The 19114-nt window shown below is 43.1% G+C and overlaps 1 protein-coding gene across 2 annotated transcripts in view; it reads right to left on the minus strand.

The window, feature by feature from the left end:
* Nucleotides 1-19114, minus strand: part of LOC137372316 (sperm-associated antigen 16 protein) — a 1170879-nt gene that overhangs the window by 272013 nt on the left and 879752 nt on the right. The gene's annotated exons all lie outside the window — the stretch shown is intronic.

Genomic DNA, 19114 nt, shown 5'->3' on the forward strand with positions numbered 1-19114 from the left:
GACAAAAAGAATTAGAAAGCAAACAACACATTTATAGAGATTGAACCACTGGAGATTAACCATTATTCATTACAAAGTCTTCTTAGCTTCCCTCTGTAACATCATAAATTAACTGGTATTTACTGAATTTTGGCTGCCAATCTATATCACTCACAAGATAAATAGCTGATATGTCTATTGTTGGTCCACCTCTAGCTTTGGTCAATTTCAAAGATATTCATTGACAATCTGATGTTAATCTCATTAGCGTTTATTAATCATTAAGTAAACTGAGTCAGCAGCTTCTCTTTTTCTGCTACTTCTCTGTCGATCAGCTCTCAACAATCCATCTTACGATCGCATTCCTCCTCAATCCATATGTTTTTCCACTTTCTAGTTGCAGTGTTCCTATCATTAGCCTTCAGACAAAGTAACAAACTTTCTCCTGAGTAATATTTTAGGACACTTTTTCAATAACATTATGCTACTTAATCCTGGAATAACAGAATCCTGGAACTCTTTCCCAAACAGCACTGTGGCTGTACCTACACCACATGGTTTGCAGCAGTTCACCACCACCTTCTCAAGGGAAGTTAGGAATGGGCAATAAATGCTGGCCTTTCCTTCGACACTCATATCCCAAGAACAAATTTTTTAAAAATCCGATGCAGTGATTTTCAAACGTTACTTTGTGGAAAACTTCTACAAATATTACCAGAGACCCAGGGACCACTAGCAAATATTAGCACACCCCCTGGAGAATCCCTGCAGATATTAGAATACTTCCATGGACTATCAGTAACTGATAGCACACTAACAGGGACTACCTCCAAATATTGACACACTCCTGGAGATTCCACTGTTAAAATCTCTGGAAAACTATCTTAGTTGTCCAAAAGAAAACAGTGCTATCATTGTAAAACATTACACGGTATCACATAGTATTTAGAGCACAGAAACAGGCCATTTGACCCAACAGGTGTTTATGCTCCACACAAGTCTTCTTCCACCTTTCTTCATCTCACCCATTCAACATGTCCTTCTATTCATAGAATTAGTACAGCACAGACGGAGGCCTGTTGAGATAACTCCAGCTCTTTCAAAGAGCAATCCAGTCAGTCCCACTCCACTTCTCTTTCCCCAAATTTTTCCCCTTCAAATATTTATCCAAATATCTTTATAAATCAACAATTGAACCTGTTTCCACCACCCTATCAGACATTGCATTCTAAATCCTAATCTAACGTGTACAAAATAGCTTTTTCTCATTTTTCCTCTGGTTCTTTTGCCAATCACCTTAAATCTGTGCCCTCTGGTTATTGACCCTTTAGCCATTGGAGCCAGTTTCTCTTTATTTACCCTCTAACCACTCTCCGTATAAAGAGGTTTCTCCTGAATTCCCTATGGAATTTATTGGTCGCCAAGCAAGTATAAACAGGTCCGTGTAATATTCTGCTTACTACTAAATTAGTACAGAATATCTGAAGAGTCAGACGCGAAAGAATCGGGAGCTTTACCAAACATGTTTTACTATGATTTACATCTTCCAAGCCTGTACATGAGGCAGCCACAGATATGGTGTTACACCACTTCCTGTGATAAAGTATGCAACATGAATAACATATTTAACCCAGTAACAACCCGATGTCCAGTATATCGCATTATATTACAGTCTCCACTAAGTCTTGGACTTCAGTGCAAACAGAGTGATAGCCAATTGACAGCCTGTATTCCACCCTGCCCCATTTTCTGTTCTTCTGATTTCATTGGAATTTAATATCAGGTGGGGTGTAAAGACCAATTGGCTATCACCCATTTCTCCCGACTGCCCAAGATCCATTTCACCCTCAACGTGTTGATTAATAGTTTAACATTGCAGCTGATGTTTTTCTGCTTCACGCATAGCTGGATTTTCATTACTTATGGCGCACTACTTGCTGCTGTTGTTTGCAACTATGTTTCTGCATTCCAAAACTCCTTTTAAAGATAGTTTATCACATAGCACTGTTGTTGGTAATTTCTGCTTTACTGGCAGGAATTAGAGTGCCTAGCATTCTGACAGCAGTGCTGGATTTGGAGGAGGAAGAGAGTTTATACAACTGGAAGGCAGGCAGGTGCAAGAGCACTTCATGCATCAAGTGTCCACTCAACCTCATGACAGGAGCCTAATGTTCAAGCCTAGACAGACCTCCTTGAAGATGTCGGAGAGACTTTGATTTGTATGCTACAAGACGACTGTCACCCAGTCGTAGAATCATAGAATGGTTACAGCAAAGAAGGAGGACATTAGTCTCGTCGAGCCCGGACTTAATAACTTTAAGTACAGTCAGCATTTCTAGTACCTCCTTATTATCACTTTTTAAGCCCATCCAGTATTTCAACTACCTCCTCTTTCACTGCGCCTTTGGCAGAATCTTCCTCTTTGGTAAAGACAGAAGCGAAGTACTCATTTAGTACCTCAGTCATGGCCTCTGCCTCCATGAATAGGTTTCCTTTTTGGCCCCTAACCAGCCCACCCCTCCTCCAACTACATTTTTAATAATTATATTCCTACAGAAGAATTTTGGGTTCCCTTTTACATTACCTGCTAGTCTATTCTTATGATCCCTCTTTGCCCCTCTCATTTCCTTTCTGACTTCTCCTCTGAACTTTCGATATTTAGCCTTGTTCTCACGTGTGTTATCAACTTCACATTTGTCATATGCCCTCCTTTTTCTGCTTCATCTTACTCTCTATCTCTTTCAACATCCAGGGAGCTCTGATTTTGGTTTCCCTATCCCTCCCTGTCATGGAAATGCATCTTGACTATACCTGGACCATCTCCGCTTTAAAGGCAGCCCATTGTTAGATTACAGTTTTGCCTGCCAACCTTTGATTCCAATTTATCCTGGGACAGATTCGTTCTCAACCCCCTGAAAATAGCCCTTCTTCAATTAAGTATTTATTACTCTAGATTTATTCTTGTCCTTTTCCAAAGATAATCTAAACCTTATGATACTATGATCACTGTTCCCTAAATATTCTCCTTCTAACATTTGATCCACTTGATCCACATTATTCATGCTATCTCCTCAAGTTTGACCACCAGGCAAAATATATCAGTACCATTTTGCCTGTGTTTTTAAAGGTTATCACAATATTCCAGTGATGGCATTTGCTACAACAATCAGTGTTCAATCTCACAAATAAAATGTGACAGAAACTGTATTTGTCAGCGGCAACACTTTTGTTACCTTCCCAAGGGGGCATGCAACATAAGCACTTTTACCAGGTGGAAGGCTTCCCAAAAATGCCATGTCTCAGAAGTATAGGCCTCTACCTGGGGGTAGTGACTTTGATTGACAGTTATTTCTGAAACCTTTGAAGCAAGAACTGGTCTTTGATTGGCTAGAGCCTGCTATGATTGACAGCTTCACAGGTAAATACTGAAATACCTCAGAGGTGTGAAGCAGGAGAACTGAGCGAGAAGGTCAGAGCAAAAAAAGGCAAGTCGAGTATTTGTAACATACAGTCACCAACTATAAGGTTGAATGGTTTTGAAGTTGCGTTTCAGACACACAAGGTAATCTGGGCGAGTTTGAGGTTACAGTCAGTTGGCCCGCAATGCCAGCTTTATGCCTGGAAGGCAGGTTATAAGATCTACCCTTATATTTAGAGAGAAGGCAGGTTGCATTTTTGTTTTTTCACATATCAAGGATTGTAGTGAAATATATCTCACTGTGAAAACTGTGTACTGGTCAAAATAACAGTGAGTTAAATGCACATGTTGTTGCTAATGTGAAAATAATTCAGCAGTTTGTAGCGAGGAAAGATATCCTGACCTTAGCAACCCCAAATGAGTTTCAAGAAATTTCTGCATTTGTGCATTAATTACCAATTAACTCGCTGCAGAAAGTTAAGAATCATACATTAACGATGTAAGAACCCTTTTAATTATGAGATTTATTTTGCTGCAATACCAACCTCTTCAGCCCAGAAACAGAACAATTGAAACAGTGGAGTCTCAGGGGAGTTTCAGGGTTAGAAATTGGTTAGCCCTGATAGTTGGGCAATTCACAACGTACCTGCACCTGTTAGACTGAAGTGGGCAACACGCAAACCTGATGTATCCACCACATCTGAATGATTTTAGCATTGGCCTGAATAGCTCCAGTGTTGCTTTCTACTTTCAAACATTGCTTGTGGCCCCTGCTCACAGCAGGAGGGCCTGGCAGTGTTGTTTGCAGACCACGTGTTACAGCTCGTCTGCTCTTCCTAAAGGCAGGCTGTATCTTCAAGGGAAGCTGCACAAAAATATTTCTGCAATGTAAATTATTGCAAAGTGATCAGCAGGGTAGGCAGAGGGATCCATACCTATGGATGTGATGCTTGAAGCGTTAGTGGTATACGTGGACAGGAGGAGAGATGCCATGGGTTCTCCAGGAGCCAGGAGATCATTATGGTCCACCCTCAGAGGAAGTGGGAGCAGGTGTCCAGGAAGAACAACTCTTGGATTCAGGACTCAAGGACTAAGCAGCAGTGCCACAAGAAGTCTAATGACCTTGCATGGGTGGTTGATGTCAGTGAATGCATCTTCACCTGACATCTCCTACCCACCACAACACCAGCCTTTCACACTGCTCAATACATGACACCCTGCCATCACTGATCCAGCAGCACTCCCTGGTATTTAGGACTAACGCCTAGAATCCAGATACTCCCTCACCCTCACACACCTACCAATATGCCAGCCTCACACCCACCTCTCAATGCCTCTGCATATCTCCAGCTATTCAGCAATGGCAGGCACATCACCCAAACTCAGTGCAACCAGTCATATTCTACCGTCTCTCTTGTAAGACAAGGTGGTACACAATAGAAGAGAACAGAGTAGAACCAGTCGAGGAAAAGGGTGCCTGCATCTCCTGAGCCCTACAGAGAAATTAGTTCTCCACATCATGGGGCCAGCTGCAACTGAGCCTGTGGCGTCTGACATCACTGGGAACATTGATGCTCTCTGGTATGATGAACAAACTGTCGATAGTGTGACTATGGACCTCCTGCTTCCCACCCCACCAAACTTCCCTCACACTAATCTTCCCATTCTGAGTTCCTGCATTCAGCCACCCAAGAAATGCCACATGCTCAGCCACAGGAGCCCCTGGAGGGGGAAAGAGAGGAACAGCACAGCACTAATGACGAGGCCCCATCACTTGATATGACACTTGCAGCCACCAGCTCAGATACTGGCACGGCAGTTGCCTTGCAGGCAAGTATATACTTGGGGTCAGAACGTAGTGAGTCATCTGGGCACGAATAACCCGCAGCCAGGTCAGAGATAAAGAATGCTTCATTTGCCAGCTCACCAGAGAGTGAAGTTGCAGACGAGTCCTGCAGCAGAGGACTCACATGAGGACCTCGATGGGGTAGCATACAGGACTGCACTTAATGAGCATGCACACCAAGATGCTGGGTGTATTGGCTGCCCTGCCCGGCAGCCCCCTCTCACAGTCAAGGAGTATGGAGGCATCCGGCTCCAGGTTGGCAGAGGGGATGGCGCAGAGCTTGCCGTCTCTGCAGCCCCTGCTCCAGCTCCTTCTTGTGCTGGATGTAGTGTTGTAGTGTTTTGGAATTGCAATTGCATAGTGCTTTGTGTACCCAAGAAGCTGCTTTAGAACACACATGCTAGCAAAGGGAAAGTGAAACTAAAACAGAATAAAGAAGAAACCTTTACGTTCAACAGTCTTTGTCTCTCTGTCTTTACCTCATACCCTATACCAAACCTGGCTAAACCTCACTTAAGTCCTGAGAGACATCACAATGGTGATGAGGTAAAAAAAAGAAAATACATTTAAAAAAGGATGGTGAAAACCTGGAAACATTACTTTCAGGTGTGAAATTTTGGAAGGTTTTTGTCTACTTTTACACAGAGCATTTTAAGTTGGACACCATGTTAGAGTGACACACAGGAAGCTTGTACAGTGTATACATACACACATTGATCTCTTCAAAATAACAACCCAATCAAAAAAGGTATATAATTTGGGATCATTGCAGAGACATTTCCTCTGAAAAGGAATGCAATCCCAGATCCCTAATCACGCACAACCAGTGTTTTGCAGATCATTATGGCCTTGTCTATGCCCGACCTACCACATTTTGATGTACATTCAGAGCCATCATTCATATTCCCACATTGGCAAAAGTGGGTGCGACATTTCGAAGGTGCAATGCAGGTTTCATAATCACTGACAACACAAGGAAAATGGCCTTATTTCTACACTATGGAGATGAAGAATTAGAAGGTACCTTTAAGACACTTACCCCTGAGCAAAATGACTACGACTCAGCAAAAAACGACTCAGCTGACAACCTACTTTACACCGAAGAAAAACATCAGATATGAAACTATTGTCTTCCGATGCACTAAGTAAGAAGTAAACAAGGCAAGTGACCAATACGGCATGTAATTGAAGCAACTAGTAAGCTGATGTAACTCGGTGATGTTGAACTGGAAATCAAAACACAAATAATCAAAGGCTGTCTCTCCAGTCTACTATGCCGAAAAGCACTCGAGAAAGTCAGAAAGCTGTCAGAGCTGTTGGAGTTGGCAAGATCACTATTGCTCTCAGAGTCCAGAGCTACTGAAGTTGAGGCTGCTAACTGTAATGACCACACTCCAAGTTCAACTCTTGTGAACACTATTCATTGTTCATGTGCCAGGAAACCACCTGCAAAGCAACAACAGAGCTCTGACTTATCTAAAGTATGTTTCCACTGTAGTGCTGCTTACCCACACCAAACAGAGTGTCCTGCTACTGGTAAACAGTGTAAAGCTTGTGGAAAACCCAAACACTTGGTTCATATTTGTCACTCATCAGTAAAATCAACTGCTGAGACCAATACCAACAGAACAGTGTCACATATGCGTACTATAGCAAAAAGGCAAGAGAATGTAACTAACGTAGAGGTGGATGACCCTGAACATACTTTTGTCCTCTCTCTCAGGCACAGCAAACAGCCACTTGTGACTGTGAACAGTAACTCCTTGGACATACATCCTCTCATAGACACAGACGCGTCTGTCAATGTGATGGGAGACAAAATATGCAACAAACTTCAGGACTGCTCCATTCTCTATAAACCAGGGAATGCAAACATCTTCCCTTACAGCAGTAATAAACCACTGAAAATCCTAGGAACTTCAGAAATGCCATTCTCGTTCAAAGACACTAGAATGAAAGCTGTATTCTATGTCATATCTGGAGAATATGTCACGCCTATTAGTTTCCCCACAGCAACAGATCGGCACATAATTGCAATCACATATGCAATTCCTTTACATAACAAAAACATTGTCAAACTGTATGCTGAGTGCTTCACTGGTATTGGAAAACTGAAAGATGTTACATGCAAGCTGCATGTCGACCCTCATGTGCCTCTAGTTGTGCATCAATGGCGACGAATACCATTTCATGTCAGGAAACAGACAGCAAAGGAACGTAACGCCTACTTGACCTTGACTTTATTGAGAAAGTTGGGGATGAGCCTACCCCTTGGGTCTCACCCATACAAGTCATCAAGAAACCCAAGCATGAGAACCAGATTAGAATGTACGTTGATATGTGATCACCAAACCAAGCCATACAACAAGAAAGACACTTGACACCGACAAACGATGATATCATAGAGAAAGTGAATGGTACTAAACACTTTGCTAAACTTGACCTCAATGCAGACGGCCATCAAATGAAGCTTGCAGAAGAATCAAGATATCTTTCTGTATCCTCTACTCACATCGGACTTTTCCGATGCAAAAGGCTCAACTTTGGAGTCAACTCAGCAGCTGAGGTATTTCAGTACTTGATTCAATCTGCACTTCAAGGACTTGAAGGCACGCTGAACATCAGTGATGACATTCTCATCTATGGTTGGGAGCTCAAGACAGATCTGCATGCATGCCTACAACGTCTCACAGAATGTAACTTCACCTTGAACAAAGCCAGTTCCATGAAAAGTTGAAGCTATTGCAAACACTGCAGATCCTACGAACATGCAAGAAGTCCAGAGTCTGTGAGGACTTGTCACGTACTGCAGTCGCTTCATTCCTGGCCTCACTACGCTATCTGCCCCCTTATGTGATCTGACAAAAGAGACTACAGAGTGGGAATGGACTAAATCACAGAAACAGGAGGTACACTAGATCAAACAACGTTTGTCAGCAAGTTGCACAAATGCCTATTTCGACCCTGAGAAAACTACCGAGCTAGTCGTGGATGAAAGGCCGGTTGGCTTAGGTGCAGTTCGTGTACAGCAAAACAAGACAGGTAACCCATCAATCATTGTGATGGCAAGTAGATCATTAATGCCTGCAGAGCAACATTATTCACAAACAGAGAGAGAAGCACTCTCAATCACATGGGATATCTTACACTTTCATCTTTACTTACATGGAAGAGAGTTTAAAGTTATAACTGATCATAGACCACTCGTGAACTTGTTCAACAATCTACATAGCAACCACCGACTGGAATAGAACACTGGATACTCAAACTACAAGAGTACGAGTTCCAAGTTGAGTATCAGTGAGGCACGCTTAACCCAGCGGACTATCTTTCGCGACATCCACTGCCGACAGTCGGTCCAACTAGTTGTGAGGAAAAGGTTGCCGAACAACTTCTTAACTACGCAAGCATAAATGTGGTGCCAAAGTTGCTAAAACTAGCTGAGACCAAAGCAGCAACAAAACAAGATGAGGCTTCGCAACTATGTATGAAGGCTATGGAATCACGAAACTGGAAAGACATGATCGAGAAAACATCTACAAACCAAATTGCTCAGACATTACAAGGTCTTCACAATGTTTCAAATGAGCTAACTGTTACAACCACATTTGATCTCGTATTACGCAATAACTGTATTGTCATTCCACACTCATTGAGGGAATGTGTTGTTGAAATAGCGTATGAAGGACACCAGGGAATAGTCACAACAAAACAACTCATTAGGGAAAAGGTATGGTTCCCAGGAATCCTCTGTATGGTAGAGCACAAAATCAATCAGTGTTTGCCATGTCAAGCAACCATAATGTCAAATCTTCATTATCCTCTCAAGATGTCCGAACTACCTCCAGGACTACGGATTGAAGTTAGTACTGACTTCGCAGATTCGCCCACAAGTGAACACCTGCTTGTTGTCACTAAGAACTACAGCAGATGCCCAATCGTGGAATTAGTTATGTCAACTTCAACAAAAGCAATCATCCCGAAGCTTGACCAGATCTTCGCCTTGTTTGTAATCCCTCAAATGGTAAGAAGTGACAATGGACCCCCATTCAACTGTGATGAGTTCAGAAAATTTGCAAACTACCTCGGGTTCACTCATAGAAAAATCACAGCCCATTGGCTACAAGCTATTGGAGAAGTTGAGAGATTTATGCAAACCTTGAAAAAAGTGATACGTACAGCTACAGTTGAGAACAAGTCATGGATGCAAGAGCTATATCACTTTCTTCATAATTACAGAGCGACTCCACACTTGACTACTGGAAAACCTCCAGCTACACTCATCTTTGCACATCCTATGCACACACTGTTATGACCGAGGTGGAAAGGGTGCACTGTTAATTCAGTCCCACTTCTCCACAGGTCACAATATAAATTTAAATTTTCCCACTTACCGAAACAGTCAATCAGATATCTGATTTTCCCCCAGAATAAAGCACACCAACCAGGTTTATTTCATAAAAAAATAAATTATCTGTTTACTATAAACCAAGTCTGAACCAATAATGAAGCAAAACATACATACAAATGGAAATATTAAAGCCCTTTATTTTATCCTAGCCCTCACGCACACACACATACATACACAATCGGTGAATCGGGAAAATAAAGGATTCTTGTTTACAGATGTTACAAAGAAATAGAAGGAATAAAAACACTTAGACTGAAAAGAAGGTATGGAACTCCTTTGTTTTGGCGAGGTGTCCCAAAGGTGAATAGACAACAGTCAATGGAATCTTCCTAGAACAGTTCTTTCCAGGAAATGTTGATGATCTGTTTAGGCAGGCTTTCAGAGATTCAGCATAGAAGGCTTCACATAGGTCTTACATCAGGTGTGCAGCAACAAAGGTTTAAATTCTCACACATTGGGTCCAAATTTCCTTCAAAGATGCAAGGTTTCTGCAAACATGCAAGATTTCTTCAAATACAGGAGGCAACAGTACAACTTGATGCAGGAATTATTTAAAGATGCAGAGATTCTTCAAAAAGAGAAAGATATCAGCTGTCTTCTCCAGGCAGGCCCCAGCAACTCCTTCCTTCTGTTTTTAGCAAAAGCAATTGGTTTTTAACAGTTCAAAAATGAAACCAACTTTTTCCAGAAACAAGTCCTATGACAACCATAAATCCTGGCTTGTCATCTCCTTGTAAACAGCTCTTCAAGCCAAAACACAATTTCCTGTTGGGTTATTTGCAAACAGATGCTTTCCAGTAAGACCTGCCCAAAAGCCAGCCTTCTGTTGACGTTCCCTTTTGTTTTTTAAAACACAAAGTTCAGCAATCTCCATATGACTCAATGTCTAGAATTCAAATGTCTACCTGAGCTATCCTGCAGAGCTAATGATCACCATGTATGCGAAGGCGATCGAGAACAGGAGATCGAATAAAAGTACATGCAGAGTGAAATATGAAACTTCGACTACGCTGCTAAAGCCAGGAGATAAAGTGCTTGTGAAACATAATCGTCATCTTGGGAAACAAACAGCCTTTTATGACATCCAACCATTTGTTGTGACCAATGCAAAAGGATCAATGATCAATGCTAAGTGCGGTTCACAAATCATCACATAAATGCGTCATTCTTTAAAGCACTTAAAACACCATTCACAGGCATTGAATCGGATTCCAACATCGACACTTCTGATGAAGAACATGAGTCAAATGAGATTACATCTGATATCAGACGATATCCTACTCGTAAGAGAAAATGCCCACTGTACTTAAGTGACTATGTTGCGAAGTGAAATATTTATATTTGTTTATTGTTTACAATTTGGAAACAAGCCATTGAAACATGCAATGTCTCTCATTTACTAAGAAGGGGAGGGATGTAGTGTTGTAGTGTTTTGAAATTGCAATTGAATTGTGCATTGTATACACAAGAGGCTGCTGTAGAACATACATGCTAGGAAAGTGAAACTAAAACAGAATAAATAAGAAGCTTTTATGTTCAACAGTCTTTGTTTCTCTGTCTTTGCCTCATACCTTATACCAAACCCAGCTAAACCTCACTTAAGTTTCAAGAGACATCACACTTGAGATCCAGAGGCACTGTCACTGTTGCACCCCTACCTGCTGCAGCCTTTGTGTGAACAGGCCACCCGCCCCCGGCTCCCCCACTAGAAGATGTTGCAACACTTTCTGGCAAATTCAGGAAAATACCAAAACACCTCCAAAAACATTCCAATGTACTTCCAGATACTTTGCCATAAAAAATGTTCCAAAAATTTAACTTACCTGCAACGAGGGCACCTCACCCTTTAAATAATGCTACTGCAGCTTCATATTTGTTTTTCTTGAGAAAATAGTGCAGATGCTGCCTGGACATTTCTTGCCCAAATTTGTGACCTTGAAGTCACATCAGTTGGTTGAGCGATGTGATGTCAGGATAGTGCCGAAGCAGAGCCTTCCTTCCGGTGCATGCAGGAGATGCACCTATCTGAGCTCTTATCTCCTCAGAACACTGGGCGGACCACACAGGAAGGGGTTGACAGCACTGGGGCACTGGTAGAGCAGCGTGAAGCCTCCGTGGCACAGCTACCAGTGTCGCTATGCAAGGCAATTTCTCACCCACATTTCTGCAATTTATTTTCTTACTTTTCCTTTCTGCTTTTTTTCTTTTCTCTCTCTCAATCTTGTCTGTCTTTCTCTCTCTCAATTTCTCTTTCTATACCTAATTTGACTCTAATTCAACTTATTTCCTTCTGCATCAGTCTTCTGTTTCTTTATCAATCCTTAAATCTCATTGGTTAGGAAGAGTGACTATTGGGGCCATAGTTCACCAAGGTCCGAGATGCCCTTTTGCCTTCCCTGTGTGGTTATCAGCTTGCACTTCTAGTGAGACTCAGTACAATGCTGATCCAATATCCCATTCAAAAAGAGAAGATAATTCACATAATGCATTCCAGTCACCAGGGGTAGCACATGTCTGGAGTGGGGACTGCTCCATTATCTGAAAAGACCTCCAAAATGATCAGCATCTACTATATATTGCCATTCACAGCGAAGTTACCATGAGTGAGAGGACCAGAAGGGGCAATCTGAATACATGGCAGAAGGGACAGAGTAATTGATATGGCTGCTTCAATCATTGATTAATAGGTCTTTATATAAACTGTAAATGTGTCCTTGTGTGAACCTTCCTACAATCTTGAGCACAGTATAGTGGCCCTATGAATCACATGCTTCCACTGTCACGCATGCCTACCATGTGTGGGTAAACAACGTTTCCACCATACTACTGGCAATGTAATATCACTAGAACGGGAGCAACTTTGAAGAATTTCATGGCCAATGGGCTGAATATTACGCCACCCCAGTGGGTCAAAAGGTGATGTGGGGGTGGTGTAAACTTGAGCGGGAGGCTCTGGGAGGCCTTCCCGCCCTGCTCCTACCTCCAGCCAACTTTACGGCGGTCCAGTGGGGCGGGAAACGGGCCGCCCGCCCGAGGCCAATCAAGGCCCTTAAGTGGCCACAACGGCCACTTAAGGGCCCTCGCCCACCTCCATGGGTATTTTACCCATGCAAATGGGTGTCCTGGGGTTGTGAAAGGCAGCCCAGCGATAGCTGCCAGTATTTCCGCACGCCGGGGTGGGGGGGGGGTGCCATGGCAGTTGGGCACAGGGCGCCTGATTGAGGGCTGCCCCTGCCTCCCAACCCACCCATGGCCCCCCCCAAATGACTACCCTTGCCTCACTGCCACAACCGATCACCCCCCAGACCAAGGCAAGCCAAGCACAACTTACCTGAAGTCCTGGCTCCATGGCATTGGCTGGGCTGCAGTCCCAGTAGTGGCCACCGCACCCGATGGCACTGCTAGAACTGAGCTGCCGGTCCGCTGTTTGGCCGGCAGTTCACTGAGGCGGGACCTCCTCCCTTAAAAGGGTGGAAGTCCTGCCACAGGACAATTAAACCCTGGGGACCTGTAAAATGCAGGTCGGATCCCCAGGCTAGGCGGAAGCAGGTTCGCCACCGACTTTTACATCGGTGGCAAAGTCCCGTCCGCCTGCGGTAAAATCCAGGCATGGGATACAGGGGAAGTTGGCTGTCTGGATACAAAATTGGCTGGCCCATAGAAGACAGAGGGTGGTAGTAGATGGAAAGTATTCAGCATGGAGCTCAGTGACCAGTGGTGTTCCGCAGGGATCTGTTCTGGGACCTCTGCTCTTTGTGATTTTTATAAATGACTTGGATGAGGAAGTGGAAGGCTGGGTTAGCAAGTTTGCCGATGACATGAAGGTTGCTGGAGTTGTGGATAGTGTGGAAGGCTGTTGTAGGTTGCAACGGGACATTGACAGGATGCAGAGCTGGGCTGAGAAGTGGCAGATGGAGTTCAACCTGGAAAAGTGTGAAGTGATTCATTTTGGAAGGTCAAATTTGAATGCAGAATACAGGCTTAAAGACAGGATTCTTGGTAGTGTGGAGGAACAGAGGGATCTTGGGGTCCATGTCCATAGATCGCTCAAAGTTGCCACCCAAGTTGATAGAGTTGTTAAGAAGGCTTATGGTGTGTTGGCTTTCATTAACAGGGGGATTGAGTTTAAGAGCCGCGAGGTTATGCTGCAGCTCTATAAGGCCCTGGTTCGACCACACTTGGAATATTGTGTTCAGTTCTGGGTCGCCTCATTATAGGAAGGATGTGGAAGCTTTAGAGAGGGTGCAGAGGAGATTTACCAGGATGCTGCCTGGACTGGAGGGCATGTCTTACGAAGAAAGATTGAGGGAGCTAGGGCTTTTCTCATTGGAGCAAAGAAGGATGAGGTGACTTGATAGAGGGGTACAAGATGATGAGAGGCATAGATAGAGTGGATAGCCAGAGACTTTTTCCCAGGGCGGAAAGGGCTATCACCAGGGGGCATAATTTTAAGGTGATTGGAGGAAGGTTTCGGGGAGATGTCAGAGGTAGGTTCTTTACACAGAGAGTGGTGGGTGCGTGGAATGCGCTGCCAGCGGTGGTAGTAGAAGCAGATACATTAGGGACATTTAAGCGACTCTTGGATAGGTACATGGATGATAGTAGAATGAAGAGTAGGTAGTTAGTTTAATCTTAGAGTAGGTTAAAGGTTCGGCACAACATCGTGGGCCGAAGGGCCTGTACTGTGCTGTACTGTTCTATGTTCTATAATCTCCATTCCTAAAACCGAAACTTTTATTAGCCTTTTTCCTGTCTTTATCTACCTGTACTTGCACTTCCAAGGAATTAAAAAATTGAAACCCTAGATCTCTGTTCTTCCATACCCTTCAAAGTTTTTTCATTAAATGTATATTACCATTCTTCGTTTTCCTCCTAAAATTGTATCTGCCGCCTGTGTGCCCATTTTGTTAACCTGCAGATATCTCCTGAAGTCTTTTACAGTGCTCCTCACTGTTTGCCAAACTTTCTGTCAACCAAGTTTCTATCCATGTTGTTACATTATACCATATGCCTGATTGTTTTAATAAGCCTCTTGTGAGAGAAAATACTGGAAGCCTTTTGAAAATCCATATACGCTACACCTACTGGATTCCCTTTATCTGTCCGATTGATCAGTTCAAAAACTCTATTACGTTTGTCAAACATCATTTCGCCTTCAATAAATCTGTGCTGGCTGTCCTAAATGCATTTCTAAATACTTACTAAAATTGGTGGAACTTTCAACTTTGACCCAAACTTGAATCATTGGAAAGGAAAATCGGGCAGGGTTATGATGGCAGCTGATTTGCTACTGCTTCTTTTGCATTCTCACTGAAGTTGAAAGCTCTGTCCTTTATCTCAAATTATGGATTCTAAGAGCTTTCCCGCAACTGATGTCAGACTATCTGCTCTATAATTACATGGTTTATCTTTCTGTTCCTTCTTGAAGATTGACTACTCTCCAGTCCCAGGCACAACATGCATATTTAATGAGATTTAAAGAATTGGGGCCAGAGCCTCTGCTATCTCCTTTCTGACTTCTCTCAACAACCTACAGTGCAGCCCATCAATGCCTAGTCACTTACTCAGCTTGAGTTTTGCTCATTATGTTTTTTAGAACCAATTCTTATTCTACAGTTAGCTTTAACAATTTTTCCATATCCTCCTCTAGTACACACAGGTTTTTATTTCCACCATTCTTTGTAAAGAGCGATAATCTCTCCACCAGGCCTTACTCATATGCAGTTACCCTCTCTTCTTCATCCCTGAGTGGTCCTACCCTCTCTTTAACTTACTGTAATTTAGAATCTGTTGTTGATATTGAACCTTACTTTACTATAATCACCATTACATAACCTTGTGATATTAATTACATTATCATGACTGTTGTTAAATAAAATGATGCTAGTTAATGAATAACAGGAACAGAAATTTGACTGGGCCACTGCAAACAAATTGGGGTGCTAGGTTATGTCAAAGCGGGTAGTGCACCTTCTCTCGCAGCTGGCCTGTTATTTGGGAGTGCGGCAGGGTTTGGTGCCTACCAAATCACTCAAGACCCCAAGAACATATGGTTATCTCTGATTGCTTCAGGAGCACTGACTGGAATAATGGGATTGAGATTCTATAGTTCAGGAAGAGGCCAGGTGTCAGCCTGAAATCAGGCCTTAGGCCACCAACATTTTATGTGTGACCTACATATGCCTATCACACCTCCATAGGCAGCTTATGTGCATTTGAATAGCATGAATATCAGGCTGCTTGCTTCGTCGACAGCAACCCCAATGGTACGTCTTGGGAGTGCACAATGTGAGAATGGTGGTGGTGGGGTGCGGGCGAAGAGTGATTGAAATGACTGTGACATCAGGGGAACACACCTGTTCCTACTAGCTTCACATAAAGGTTTTGTAAAAAAAACATACTTTTAGTTGGCAGTCACAGTGGACACTGACTTCTCTCCTGCCCAACATGCACTTACAGATATAAAGGACCTAACACATTTTTTAAATGGTTGCCACAAATGCCTGAATTATGGCCTAATCCAATTTCGGATCAATCTGTTTTTCAGACTTCCTTAGGGTGCAGGATATTGGTCACCAAAATCAGACTTCAATGCGTAAAGTAGGCTCAACAGAAACCAATTTCTATCCCAGTATGTCCAACTCAATCTTTGATGCCTCTGGTAGCTAGAAATTAAGTGACACTTCTCTCAGTATTGTGCTGAAGTGATGTTGGATTGATTTGCAATAGTTTGTGCGGAACAACCTAAGCCAAGATAATTTAGGTATCTTATCAAACCCTACACACAAATGTTCATTCAATCAATTATCTGATGTATATGGAGTTAGCAAAGGAGGGGGGAGAAGTTTCATGCCATAACCAACAACTAGAATCTAGATCACAAATTGAAATTTACGATGCAACATTTCTTATACATATTGTGTATTATTTATTGTTCACGTACATCCTCTGCATTCTGTACTCCACACTTTTGTACCAGATAGGCCCAATCTTATCAAAAATACCTGCTTTAAATTTGCTGTTCACACAACGATACTCCTTTTAATTCCTGCTGTTTGCCAGATGATACCATAGGAGATATCTGACTGTTGATTCATGAGCCTTACCTCTTTTCCAGTCAATTAGCAACCTCAGATAATTAGTATAACTATCCAGTGGACACCATCTCTTTGATGTCCCTCCTCTCCACTTTTATATGTTTTAATAATGATGAACAGTAATGATTGCAAAAATGATCACTGTAATAATGTCCTTTTAAAGTGGAAGCTTTTTAATGGGATCACCATTCAGATAATGAAGGTACTTGATTTAACCAAGTGTTCTATTGAGAAAGTAATGTATAATGTAAATTCATGAATAAATGCACTGAACAAATATTCCTTTGAAGTAACTGTTCCACTGACAAGTTGCCAAAAAATTATATTGTAACGATAGCAGATATAGTTGTATCAAGCTACATTTGAACGACAGTTAAAATGGAGCATGACTGTAGAGGATTTTTAAAAAATTTGTTGCCCATCCCTAATTGTCCTTGAGAAGGTGGTAATGAGCTGCCTTCTTGAACTGCTGGAGTCCATCTGGTGAGGGTACACCCATAGTGCTGTTAGGGAGGGAGTTCCAGGACTTTGATCCAGTGACAGTGAAGGAACGGCGATATGTTTCCAAGTCAGGATGGTGTGAGGCTTGGAGGGGAACTTGTAGGTGGTGGTGTTCCCACATGTGTGCTGCCCTTGTCCTTTTAGGTGGAAGGTCACGGGTTTGGAAGGTGCTGTCCAAGGAGGCGTGGTGAATTGCTCCAGTACATCTTATATATGGTACACACTGCTGCCACTGTGCGTTGGTGGTGGACGGAGTGAATGTTTAAAGTGATGGATGGGGTGACGATCAAGCGGGCTGCTTTGTCCTCGATGGTGTCGAGATTCCTGAGTGTTGTTTGTGCTCAACTCATCCCGCAAAGTGGAGAGTATTCCATCACACTCCTGACTGGGTAAGTATCTCAGGTAAGAAAAGTTTAAAAGATTAAAGTTTATTTCAAATATAGTAAGCAGTGTTTTTTTTGAGGGAGTTCTGTAGTAACGAGGACCAGGGAAGAAGGGCCCTAGATTAACTGATAATATTGGACATTAAGATCTTCCAGAAGGTTTAATTTAATTTAAAGGGTTAAGTCATGGCAGGAGAGCTCAAAGCCATTGTATGGTCCTCCATGTCGGAAGCCGGGAACATTTCCAGTGCCTGGGACCAGCATGTGTGCAGGAAATGTATCCAGCTGCAGCTCCTGGAAGTCCAGATTTCGGAGCTGGAGCGGCAGCTGGGGACACTGTGGAGCATCCATGAGGCGGAGAGTATCGTGGATAGCACGTATAGAGAGGTGGTCACACCGCAGGCTCAGACCCCACAGGCAGGAGGGGAATGAGTGACCACCAGGCAGAGCAAGAGGACGAGGCAGGCAGTTCAGGAATCTCCTGTGGCTATTCCCCTGCAAAACAGGTATACTGCTTTGGATACTGTTGGAGGGAATGGCCTCTCAGGGGAAAGCAGCAACAGCCCAATTTGTTGCACCACAGTTGGCTCTGCTGCACAGGGGAGGAGTAAAAAGTGTGGGAATGCAAGAGTTATAGGGGATTCAATTGTAAGGGGAATAGATAGGCGTTTCTGTAGCTGCAAAAGAGACGCCAGGATGGTATGTTGCCTCCCTGGTGCTCGGGTCAAGGATGTCTCAGAGCAGTTACAGGACACTCTGAAGGGGAAGGGTGAACAGCCAGTGGTTGTGGTGCACATTGGTACAAATGACATAGGTAGAAAAAAGGATGAGGTCCGAAAAGCAGAATATAGGGAGTTAGGAAGTAAGTTGAAAAGTAGGACCTCAAAGGTAGTGATCTCAGGATTACTACCAGTGCCACATGCTAGTCAGAGTAGAAATAGCAGGATATATCGGATGAATACATGGCTGAAGAGATGGTGTGAGGGGGAGGGTTTTAGATTCCTGGGACATTGGGACCGGTTCTGGGGGAGGTGGGACCAGTACAAACTGGACAGGTTACACCTGGGCAGGACCGGGACTGATGTCCTAGGGGGAGTATTTGCTAGAGTGTTTGGGGAGGGTTTAAATTAAAATGGCAGGGGGATGGGAACTTTTGCAAGGAGTCAGAGGAGGGGGGATCAAAGACAAGAACAAAAGACAGTAAGGGGAATAAGAAAAGTGATAGGCATAGAAATCATGGGCCAGAATCAAACAGGGCCACAGTGAAAAATAGTGTGAAGGGGAAAAGTAATGTTAAAAAGACAAGCCTTAAGGCTTTGTGCCTTAACGCGCGGAGCATTCACAATAAACTGGATGAATTAATCGCGCAAATAGATGTAAACAGGTATGATATAGTCGGGATTACGGAGACATGGCTGCAAGGTGACCAGGAATGGGAAATGAACATCCAGGGATATTCAGTATTTAGGAAAGACAGAC

The sequence above is a fragment of the Heterodontus francisci genome, chromosome 7 (assembly GCF_036365525.1).
Source record: "Heterodontus francisci isolate sHetFra1 chromosome 7, sHetFra1.hap1, whole genome shotgun sequence".
NCBI classification, from domain to species: domain Eukaryota; kingdom Metazoa; phylum Chordata; class Chondrichthyes; order Heterodontiformes; family Heterodontidae; genus Heterodontus; species Heterodontus francisci.